The sequence below is a fragment of the Somniosus microcephalus genome, chromosome 24 (assembly GCF_052327205.1).
Source record: "Somniosus microcephalus isolate GS21.2 chromosome 24, FLI_Smic_1.0, whole genome shotgun sequence".
In the NCBI taxonomy this organism is placed as follows: Eukaryota; Metazoa; Chordata; class Chondrichthyes; order Squaliformes; family Somniosidae; genus Somniosus; species Somniosus microcephalus.
This window is the reverse complement of record NC_141010.1, coordinates 40,158,714-40,171,469: the sequence shown is the minus strand read 5'-3', so window position 1 is coordinate 40,171,469 and position 12,756 is coordinate 40,158,714. Positions and strand designations below refer to the sequence as shown.

At 43.6% G+C, this 12,756-nt stretch overlaps 1 protein-coding gene across 1 annotated transcript in view; it reads right to left on the bottom strand.

Moving 5' to 3' along the window:
- The window catches only part of wipf2b (WAS/WASL interacting protein family, member 2b), a 57,148-nt gene extending 44,777 nt beyond the window's left edge, over positions 1–12,371 (bottom strand). The window contains exon 1 of the mRNA XM_085966549.1: positions 12,089–12,371. The gene's annotated coding sequence lies outside the window, so the exon portion shown is untranslated. The remainder of the gene's footprint in view (positions 1–12,088) is intronic.
- Between the last annotated feature and the right edge of the window lie 385 nt (positions 12,372–12,756).

Here is a 12,756-nt window from a genome sequence, read left to right as displayed (position 1 = left end):
AAGTTGACAGCACAGCTCTTTCCTAACTCCTGCATAGTCTGACTGCAGTTCAGTCTTCGCCTCTGACTCCATGCTTTGGCCACTATTTATCCTAGGCTAAATGATAAATTACAAGTTGGCAATATAAAATAAAAACAGAGCAGACAAAAGACCGAGGACAAAGCAGGCATCAAACACAATAAAATCATGTGCTCCTTACTGTCAGATCCAGCATTCAAAAATCCATTTTTCTAACACTCAGCCTTGTAAAATGTCACACACATTCATATACAATAGATCAGATCGGAGTCTGCTAATAGCTGTACCTGTCTCGGTAAACTTTGATCACCAGGTCAAATGAAGTCACACTGGCACTAAACATCTCATAGATCTTCAGAGAAAACCAGTATTCAAGATCTGGTTTCATTATAGTGCTGCTAGAGTTCGGCTACCAAAATTAAATGTCTACTCAGACTCCTACATCCAATTTTCAATATTCGATTCAAAGGGTTAGTGTAGAGGAAAGATCAGCACAGCAATTGTAGCCCCGGATGTCTTTGCCAAGCTTTGTAGATATACAGCATAGCTTTGCTGAAAGTGCTTTGGGTCATCTGTCATTATCATTTTTCAAAGTCATTTTCTTTATAGTCTCTCTGCACTATCCCAGTCCGAGCTCAGAGGCATCCACCAATGTCATTCCATTGTTGATCACTAGAATGTGCCCGAGAGTAACTGTGTCTCCGTTCTATGCCTCCCAACAATAACATGACTGTAATTCATAATTTAACAGATGGGCAGTTACTGCCATGAAGCCATATCTCACCACCCCAAAACACAGTGTTTGGAAGCACTGAGACACTGCACACCCTACTGTACTACCGCTAAAAGTCCTCTGAGAGCGTGGGCATACGGCTAGGTCTGGTGCTGCTTTCCAACCAGCTACATTCAAGTGGCAACAAACACACCAAACCACCACAGGCTGTCATTTTTAAAAAATGAACAATATTCAGTATTGTAAAAAAATATATTATACACTATGGTATCTCAAATCTGCACATCACCATGACGATGAATGTCTGGAAACCACAGTGCCCAAGTAGCAGTTTCTCCCACATACTCAAAGTCGGTTATGTGAATGTCACTGCACATGGCCACAAAGTTCTGCAACAAGACCTCAGAGCGGCTCAATGACTAATAAGTACAACTTCTTACTAGAAAGTATCCGTGGCGAACCTGACAAAGCATAACAAGGTGTATGTTACAATGAGGTTTTTATTTTATTTTTACATTATCTCAGCTACTTAATTGTACCTATTTCCTGTTGCACAGCGAAGACTAGCCAACTCAGTAAAGATTGGGAATCAAATCTGGGATTTTCTGTATGGGCTTAGTATACTGGGTGGTGCCTTTACTTGAAGTCACCATGGGAGCTTTATTATTACATAAAGTTATTTAAAGAAATGTTCAGAATTTCTACTCATTCATTTCTACGGCAGACTCGGGTATAAACTAACCACAATGGAACAATACAGCTTTCTTGTTCCATTGTTCAAAGGTGTACTATAAAATTGGATAATACAACCACCATAATCATAATTTTCAGTGCATAGTTTTGCAGACCTACGACCAATCCGTACTTAAGCAGATTAACGATCTCAATCAAATTGTTATTCTACTCATTTTCATTTAAACGGGTCAGTTTAACGTAATGCAGAATCCACTTTTACAGTGCAGCCAGTTTAAAAACCATTCTTAAGATCTAGAAGCAATACTAAATCACTCCACTGAATAGTCTCTTGTGACATAACATGCAAGAAGTCTAGGGGGAAAAAAATCAGATGAATATTACAAATTGTATATACACGAGAGAATACGAGAAAGAAAAAAAAAGGGGAAAAAAGTTATATCCTTGTACCAGGAAAAATAAATTGTGATATTGCTGCTTGTGAAATCATTTTATACATCACCACAACTCATCAAAGCTTGCAGTATATAAACAGAAGCCTGACATCAGAGAGTGCCTAACACTGTACAAATGCACCCAGCAAGAATCAACATCTTGGAGGGAGGGGAAGAGAATTGGATAAAGAAAAGCCACTTTGCTCCTATGTTATCCAAAACACACACGGGCAGCATATTTCAAAATAATAGCTTGTTATAGACAGGATATTAATTAACTGCTCTTAATAGAAACATAGAAGATAGGAGCAGGAGTAGGCCATTCGGCCCCTCAAGCCTGTTCCGCCATTCAATGCGATCATGGCTGATCATCCAAGTTCAGTACCCGGTCCCTGCTTTCTCCCCATACCCCTTGATCCCTTTAGCCTTAAGAAATATATCCAACTCCTTCTTGAATATATTTAATGAATTGGCCTCTACTGCCTTCTGTGGTAGAGAATTCCACAAGTTTACCACTCTCTGGGTGAAGAAATTCCTCCTCATTTCTGTCCTAAGTGGCTTACCCCTTATCCTTAAGACTGTGACCCCTGGTTCTGGATTCCCCGACCATCGGGAACATCCTCCCTGCATCTAGTCTGTCCAGTCCTGCCAGAATTTTATAAGTTTCAATGAGATCCCCTCTCATACTTCTAAACTCCAGCGAGTACAAGCCCAATCGACCCAATCTCTCCTCATACGTCATTCCTGCCATCCCAGGGATCAGCCTGGTGAATCTTCGCTGAACTCCTTCCATGGCAAGAATATCCTTCCTCAGATAAGGCGACCAAAACTGCACACAATACTCAAGATGTGGTCTCACCAAGGCACTGTACAACTGTAGCAAGATATCCTTGTTCTTGTACTCAAACTCTCTTGCTATGAAAGCCGTTTATTCCAATTCTTTGCTTTCTATCTGCCAACCAGTTCTCTATCCAAGTCAATACCTTGCCCCCAATCCCATGTGCCTTAACTTTACACGCTAATCTCTTATGTGGGACCTTATCGAAAGCCTTCTGAAAGTCAAATACACCACATCCACTGGTTCTCCCTTATCTATTTTACTAGTTACATCCTCAAAAAATTCCAGATTAGTCAAGCACGATTTACCTTTTGTAAATCCATGTTGACTTTGTCCGATCCAGTCACTGTTTTCCAAGTGATCTGCTATTACACCTTTTATAATGGACTCTAGCATTTTCCCCACTACCGATGTCAGGCTTACCGGTTTGTAATTCCCCGTTTTCTCTCTACCACCTTTTTTGAATAGTGGGGTAACATTAGCTACCCTCCAATCCATGGGTACTGTTCCAGATTCCATCGAATGTTGGAAGATGATCAGCAATGCATCTACTATTTCTAGGGCCACTTCCTTAAGTACCCTAGGATGTAGATTATCAGGCCCTGGGGATTTATCGGCCTTCAATCCCATCAATTTCCCTAACACCATTTCCCTACAAGTACTGATTTGTATCACACTGTAGAATATGTGTTCGAGTACCCATGGAGCCAGACCCAGAATGAATTGTTGCCTCCAGGAGAGAGAATTAGAAAGGAAGAGAAAACACTCCCACGAGGTATAACACTGAATAAAGTAAAGTACAGACATCGGGGAGAAGTTAAATACATTTGTCCAACTTGCATTGCTATTATGATTTCTAGTCCATATTTTAGGCATATATTGTATCCAATGGATTCCCAATGTGTTTTCTGTTTATACCATTTGTACTAACATTTTTATAAACTGAGAACCAGTCAGATAAGGTGAGGTAGACTTATAGAAGATTAAAATGGTGCAGCATGATGGCTTAGTAGGTACACGCACAACAAGGTGTGGTATTTGAACCAAATGATAAGTAAGGCATGTTTTTAAGTTTATTCTCACAGTCCCGAGATAGCTGATCCCAGTCAAGTGGCAATGCTGGTGCTACAGTTGACCTCAGCCAACAGCATTCCTGTCTTCAGTAAAGGAGAGATATGAAGTCAAAAATCAGAAAAATAATTGAAAGCAAGACTCAACATGAAGAGTGTTACAAGTTTGAACAGAGAGCACAATCTGTTACATTTGCAAATGAAAGGCATATCCCATGGAATCAGAAATACAGTCATAATATAAATCTCCTTCTACAATGTTCAAATGAGTACTAACCCCAACCTTATTCTCTACTCCAGTAACCTTTGTGTCTACTAAGTTCTGTAACGTATGCTTGCATTACTAGGAACTGGAAAGAAAATTCCACAAACCTACCTCAGGTAGAACCCAAGAGCAGGTCCTTTAATCCCCACTTTAGAGTCGCAATGTGATTTCTGGTGGGCATGAGCTCGTGGACTAAAACTAAACATGTGCATTGAAACAGCACTTCTCGGGGACCAGGAAAAGTCTGCAATTCCCCCCTCCCCCACTGACCATACGGAATTATACAATTCCTTACACTGTTGGGAGTGAATCTGTACCCATGTTATAATAAATGCTCCTCTGCACTAACAAAGTATTTTATTAGTGAGAATTTTCATTTATTGGATCAGTAACATAGATACATAGAAACATAGAAGATAGGAGCAGGAGTAGGCCATTCGGCCCTTCGAGCCTGCTCCGCCATTCAACGAGATCACGGCTGATCATCCAAACCCTAGCACCCGGTCCCTACACAGACAGCCATCCCACCCAAGCCCTATGCCCGTAACCCCGTAACCCCACATATTTAATCCCCCCTAACACTAAGGGCCAATTTTTTTTTTTTTTTTTTTTTTTTTAAATCATGGCCAATCAACCTAACCTGCACATCTTTGGACTGTGGGAGGAAACCAGAGCACCCGGAGGAAACCCACGCAAACACGGGGAGAATGTGCAAACTCCACACAGACATACAAAGTATGGCTACTGATGTGTCACAAGTACAATATAAAAGTAACTAATGGAGTTAGCAGGCTGACAATTGCCATTTTGAAAATGTGTTAAGATGCCATTTGATATATGCACTGGTTTCTGCATCTACATGTTCAATGGGAAATGTGAAAGATTATAGCTTTCTGGGTCATGTAAGCCTGCAACTTACAAAAACCCTAAATGTAACCATGTAGTCATTATCCAGTTTAAAAACAATCATTCAGAAAACCACATCAAATGTACTCAGCCAACAGCAAACTAGGCAGAACAAGCCACTGTACTAGAATTGCGCTCCCATAAAAGATTCGGCTTTTTACTCCACATTTTTTTTTAATAAAGTGTTATTCTTAATTCCTCCTTTCCTGGAAGGCACAGACACATGGCCATGGCATGGTTCCACAGGCACCAGACAACCTCTAATACTATTCCTGGGCAGCCATGCGCGAGGCCAGAGAATGCACATTGGCAGATTAGACGACCAAAGGAGCGTCACAGTCTAGCAAAGAGATGCCCTCACTCGAAGCTCAACGTACACATTTTCAGCAGGGTCAATGGATAGTGACTACGAGTTGGAACTCTGGCTGATTCTACGCGCTGTCATTTGCTCACGGGTGCTGGAGCCAATTGCAGTGCTGAGGCTTATTGTTACCTCGGCTTAGATAAACTAACTCATTACAGACCAGTTGTTGTACCTGGGGACCTTCTAGTTTCTTTGGCTCAGCACATTACCAACTAAGCCACTGAGGAGATGTAGAAGTCTTTTTCAGTAAACCCTTCTCTCTCCAATCAACAACAAAAATTAGCCACTGGGCCCACACTGTCTGCAACAACTTGGTCCATGAAATACTTTTACCATGAGTCTATGAAAGAGAATATTGTATATCAGTGCCATGCACAAGCAGGAATGGCTCTATTCAGTACTGAGATTTTGAAACACAAATTGGAGATAAAAAATTTCTGCTTTCAGCATTTAATTCCACCCCCACCCCGCGCCATATTTTTAAAATTCCCCCTTCCTTTTCTGCAGATTTCTTCTTCATTCGCCTGTCCCGTCATCTCTGCAGGCATGAGGGAAGGTGCACAGCACTGATCAGAGGTCACCAATGCCCCACCCCGTCTGCAGCCAGCTTTTCGGGTATCCCGGGCACTATTCGACTCTCTGATATTGACTTTCGGAGACACCTAAACCTTCACTTGATGCAGCTCAGATTGGATACTGAGTGAGTTGAACCTGCACTTGTCCCCACTTTGTGGCTTTGAGTGTTCACAGAGAGACTCCGCACCACTGTTAGACATTTCTTTACAATAATATTTAATACAGTTAGAAGAATGCACACCAACCATTTTGGTAGTGAAACAGTTAAAAAGGTTACAAATCAGAAGTTTAATTAAAACTAAGTGTTAAATGATAGGGTGTCAGTGTCCATCTGTGTGGTTGCTCTTAGTATTTTAGATTACTGCTGTAATACTCATCAGGTCACGTATCCAAACCGTCCGAGTTTGCATTCGGTTAGCAAAAGCACGAGGCCGCTGGATGTTCTCTGCCGAATACAGATATTCCCTTTTTCTCAGTGTGAAAGTGATGGCGAAATACAAGCTTTTCCACAGATGATGTGGCCATACATTTTGGGGGTGCAAATGTTGGATCAAACAAAAATTAAACATCAGAATACTTCATGGCTAATTTTGAAACATTAAAGGTGACCGGAGGAGTTGGTTTCCCACTGGTCCAGATTTAGAAGCGGTACAACCTGCCAGGGGATTAGTCATTGTCTTTGTGCAGCTTATTGTCCGGTTTTGTTTTAAAGCTTCTGACACTGGAGTATGGCTCCAGCTGTGGCAACAGTCTTTTACACCTAATCCAAGTCTCCTCGGGTCTCTTCGCCGGGAGCAAGCGGAAGCCAAGCGCAGGCAGCGCAAGGAGCGCACGTCAACCCAAGCACCCCACCCACCCACCCGCCCCTTCAACCACCGTCTGCCCCACCTGTGACAGAGACTGTAGGTCCCGCATTGGACTCATCAGTCACCTGAGAACTCATTTTTAATGTGGAAGCAAGTCATCCTCGGTTCCGAGGGACTGCCTAAGAAGAAGAATCATCATTCTTTATGTAAGGAGCCTGTATATTATGTGTGAGTGGGCCATTCAGCTACGGGTGGCATTGTAGCTGTGCCCAATCCTCCATTCAGAGCCCACGCTACAGGAGAAACTGCTAGCGAGTGAAATAGGAGCAATTTTTAGCCCCCCCAATCTCAGCCTGGGGGTACTACGGCCTACTGTAGTACTCCCACTATTCTGACTGAAACTGGCTAGCCCAACACAGACCAGGAGTTGAACCTGGGGAATTAGTATGTCCCAGTTCCAGAACACATTTATCTACCGAGCTTCAAATAATGTGTAGCTGCCTCCCTGAGACAGCACAGGGTACCCAGGACAGCTCCACTCTAGCGCCTTGTGCAGACTGCAGCACTGGGGCTCAGTGCACTTAAGTACTTGTAACATTGTCTGTTACCTGCAATTTGCTAACATATTACTGCAATCAGCTGAGTAAGCTGAAGCCTAAGAGCAGAGAGTTTGCCTTTGGTAGCAGTGGCCACAGCCAGTATAACTATTTCCAATGATATTAAGGGAACCATGGAGTACACAGCTTGGCTCTCTGTGGTCCAGTAGCAACCAGTTTACTCTGTTCACATTCGCTCGGCTGCTAGCTGGCTAAAGCTGCTGTGTTTACCGTTTACGGCCGCTATGTTAGTTAAGCATGTTAAATAAATTGCATCCAGCCAGTACAGCCATCGTTAAGATAACCCACTGTGACTGGTATTCAATTTGGCTTAAACAAGCTTTCACTGGGCAATCGGCTTAGCTATTAATACAAGGATGAACATATCTTCTGTACACTGCTTTCTCAGACATCAGCATCCTAACCCTAGACTTCTCCCCCCCCACCCCACCACCACTTTCATTGGGATCAATATACACTAGCAAATACTCTAAGGATCTACAGCTCCATAACCTTATTTGGAATACAAGATTGCCACCTTCCAAATCCAAAACGTCAGAGTCAATTATCTTAAATGTTTAGCTTGGCTGCATCTGGGATTAGGGAGGGATTTCACAACATGTTCCCTTTTCAAAACTGCTGCCTGTTTTTACTCACCTCCCTCAGAATGTCAAATAAATTAGAGAAATGTTAATCAAACAAACAGAATGCGTCCCTGATGTCGCAGTTGGTAAAAAAAAAGGCAGTGTACAGACTAGCAAGTTCCAGGTGCGATTCCGTCTGAATTAGCTGATCTCGGCTGCAGTGTACTGGCAGGTGTGACAACTGCACTCAGCACCCCAGGCTAGGGAGGGGGAAAGAAAATCAGCTACAGAGCACTATCCAGTAACTCATGCTGGAAACTGCACGCACGACCGTTGAGGAAGAACGAGAGGCTCAGCTGAGATGCTTGCCATGGTCCAATAGCTTGCAAACATTCACTGTCTAGGTTCAGTGAAGAACGGCCACTTGGATAAGGTACCCGAGGGCTGGCGGCACCTGTATAATCATACTCCAGCATAAGTCAGTGTCTACAGTAGAGAAAACTGTTACAAAATGTTCCAATCTTCACCCCATTCAGCATATAGAAGTATTAGTGTCATGTTCAGGCTCTTCAAGGGTTACTTGGAACACTAGGAATATAGCACTGATGGTATTTTTATGCTGCATGTATTAGTACTGCCTTCCCAAGTCTGTCAGTTTTTATACAGTATGCATATCAGCATGAATTTCCACAATTAAGTAATTGTGAAGTGGGTGTATTAGTACTCCAGGGCCAAACTCACCACAAAGGACTACCACATGCTGTACAAACAACAGAGTGAATCAATAGAACAATCCCAGGTTGCTCTCAGTATTCAAATAGTGTGTGCATCAAGACTCGGTCCTATCTCACATTGTGTAAACACTGGAGAGAATTGGTACTGTATTGACAGGACGGGCTTTGGTAGGGATGTTTAGCATTTCTCCTTCGCCTCCCCTTCCTTCTCCCTGCTGGTTTTGATGTGATGTGTGATAACACTTCCTGCTCTTTCTGATTCTACACCCTAGGTTTTATTATTTAATTTCCTCCAGGTCTCAATCACTATTTTACACAGTGCCTCTGGTTCAGTCAGAATTACTGTACTCTATTACTTCTAGTCATGAGTTGATGTCCTCTCCTCCTCTCCTGAAAGCACTAACTCATGCCCCACGAACACCACTTGCCCTCCGGGTACTTCACCTTTGTGCCCATGTCATGTGCGAGCCAAGACAGTGATTTGTGTGGGCCATCCTCACCCAACTACCATACATGTACTTCTAAGAGAGTACTGGAGAGATATCAGGAGCAGGAACCCTGGCTGAATTTGCTATCCCTAACCCAATTGTAATATTCTTATTGGCACCCCAGCCAAGGGTAGACTAGACACAGACTATCAAACCTGGTATCTTGGTTTGTATGTTTCAGTTATATGTGTCGTTATCAAGTGAGCAACCGGAAAGTAGGCTTAGGTTCTTAGCAGGGAGGCTCTGCGATCCAGCTTTGATTGGAACTGTGGCAGAAAGGGGAAACGGTAGCAGAGGGCAAGGGCTGCAATCGGTCGCTCACATCAGGTATGTCTCTTTACCCAAGTCCCTCACATGACAACTTGGATTAAGCAGTTGTTGATGATAAGCCTGGTGTGCAACACAGGGTTCAAATGTTGAGATCAGGTTAGCTGGAACATTGCAAAATGTCATGCCTACGCCTTTCCATCACACTTAAGGCAGACATTCAAAATATATGTGATGCCAGAGAGATAATGAGAAAACTCTTAAGCTTGGCATGACAACAGCTGGAAGGCTGGTTATGAGCATTTATCCAGGACTCAGTGCCTATCAAGATTGAGTTGCAGAGAGACAAGCAGATGCTTCTGAAGATCTGTACCTCCAACTGGTGGGGCCAGGCTATGCTGTATGGCCATGGCTATGCTGTGGGCAGGTAGAAGAGAACAATGCACTGGCGAGTTGTGCTAATCACCATGGTGCTCGTGAGCTACTCCTGGTATCTGCTGTCTGCCTGCAAATGCTCAAACCTGTGCTTCAGTTGTCTAATGACTGTCTAGTTTCTATTCATCTGTGAGTTAGGACTAGAAGCAGAGAAAGCAGGATCTCTTTGGCTCCAAGATGACACAACAATTGATGAAAGGTTGGAACTGAGTCAATCCTCACTAGCAAACTGTAGTCAGACACCTGAACTAGGCAGGTCTACAGTATTCCAGGACACTGCTGACAATTGACCATCCAGCCTGACTCATTAATGGAACTTGGAGGGGTAGACCCATCACTGTAGACTGAGATTCTTCCTTTTCAGCTCCGGATAAACCTGCAACTCAGTGCGCTCACAAGTTTGGTGGTCCTTATTGGGCAAGCACTGGTAAACTGCACAGTTTTAGCATGTTAAACTACAGTAGTACCACTGTACACATGTGGGGATAAGCTTTGGATGATTCCAACCTGCATCACAACTCTCTAGACTTAGGTAAGTGCAGTGTGCCCCTATGGGAAGGGAATGTCCATTCTATATTGGGTAAATAGAAATGCTACCTGGATGAATTTATCTTGGTTTGGAGAGCCACTCTTCCCAATTTTAATCTTTGGTACTGGTCTGTTATTGCTCCTTTCTGTGCCCTCAATCAATACTTTAAACAGATTTCAACTGTTTGCTTTCCTCCCATTACTGTACAGCAAATCCCTCTCGTTTTTAGTTATTAATTCAGGGCTGTAAGCAATTAAAACTTTTAATAAGGGTACATTTAATTACTGTGATGTACTGTAATCCATTAATCAATTGGTCACCTAGACTGCTGATATGGGAATGGCGCAGTACACCCTAGACTGTAATCTGTTCTCTATGATTTTGTTCTTTAGGAGACAACTGGTTTAATTGCAATAATATACAAATCCTGAAATGCATTTGGGTTTTCAGTTTACAAGTTGGATAACTGCTGGATGAAAAGGTTTCACCTAAAATGCATTTGAAAATATTTAGCATGATTCTTCCTTTCCCTTTCCCCAATTTAGCATGCAATTATTAAATCAATACCATGTCCAGGATTGTTTAATGTACCTAACTACATAACCATTACAATAAGAAATAGCGCCACTCTCCATTTTCTGTTGATCCCCGTGTTCGGTTTTAAGCTAAATCTCACTCCGGTAACACATTGGACCCTAATCGAGGTCAAATAAATAATAGGATCTTCTGAAGTTGGCATCCAGGACATTTTTGATGTCTCCAGAAAAAAAGTAGTGGAAGACAGTTCTCTACTCACTCCCAGATCGCAGATCATATAGGTGTGTGTACAGTTTGGGCGTGTCGGGCATACACAAGTCAGATTTGTGAGATGTGTGCACCACCCATGGAAGAACAAACCTGGTGGTGATCATGTTAAGAATTGCAAGGCCTAATTGGCATAGGTGGCCATCTGATACTTTCAATGTCAAGATTGCTATCAATCATGATTTTTTTTTAAAATTCTTTGACAAAATGCAGCTGAGTTTATGAGGAATCCTCCATCCAACAGTAAACCCCCAACCTGCACATCTCCCATTGAAATGCAATGGGGAAACGTAAAAATGGTCAATATGTGTCAAACAAATTGCAAACAAGCACGAGGCAACAAAGTGGGGACAGAAAACAGCATGTTTCACCCCTAAAATGAGTGGGACTGGATAGGCATCCTAAATTTGCTAAATCAGGCCTTGAGATTCTAAGATTTGCATCTTTCTCCCCTTCTTCCTACACTACCTTTTATCTTAGTCACCCACAAGCTACATTGCAATGAACAGAGGCCAGCAATATATGCTCAGCAAAATTAGGCAATTCTTCCTCCTTCCTACCAATTGCAGCATGGAGTTGCCCCCAGATTTTATCTGATACACACACACTATCCACCTGTATCTACAGGTAATCCCCTCCCTCACACAATTCTGGATGTGGGGGTATCCTGTGCCAGAGCCCGAGTGACCCTGTTCCTGAGGGCACTGCCCTCCTTGGAGCTCAGGCCCGATTCCCAGGTGCCCATGTTTCCTGCCCTCGAACTTCACCCGCACGATCCACCTGGATATAGATTTGGGTTTTTTTTTCTTGTTATGGTCCTTTCAGGAATGCCAATGCCTGATGAATCCCAGCCCCAAATGCCTGGGATTCACACACACACTTCTCCCTCAACCACCACTAGGCCCCGACTCCAGGGGCTGCGTTTCATGGCCTCCCCCGGTTGCTTACCTTTCTCCTTCAGTCACATACTCCGGCGGCGGCTCGGGGAGGGAGGGTTATTATTAATATTGCGGAGGGGGGGGGGGGGGGTTAGGGAGAAGGGGGAGGGTTTAAAACTCGCTTTCCGATCCAGTCTCCGGGCCCGCTTTTTCTCTCGAACTCCTCGATTCCTGCGGCCGCCTCTCTTGCGCCGCCGCTTCCAACTTTTTCCTCATCAACAACCCGGAAATTTTCTCTGTCTCTCTCTCTCTCTCACACACACACACACACACAAAGTGTCCAACAAAATGGCGGCCGGAGCCGCGAGCGCGCACGCAACAGGCGGGCGGCTCCGCGGTGCACGTCGCCCGCACGGCGTGCGCGTGCCCGTGCGCGACGCGGTCAGCCCCCGCCCAGCACCGCCCCCCAGCGACTGGCTGAGTAAACTGCTGCTCCACTTGTCCCACTCTGGAATGATTTTGATTCCGGTTTTTTTTTAATTTCACACACATCTAATTAAACTGGAGCAAAATCCTGATGCTCTCCAGCAATTTGTTTTAAAAGGCCTGCTGGCTCATGGTCAATCAATATGGTCATAAATTGACCATTTCATAGAAACATAGACGATAGGAGCAGGAGTAGGCCATTCGGCCCCTCGAGCCTGCTCAGCCATTCAATATCATGGCTGATCATCCAAA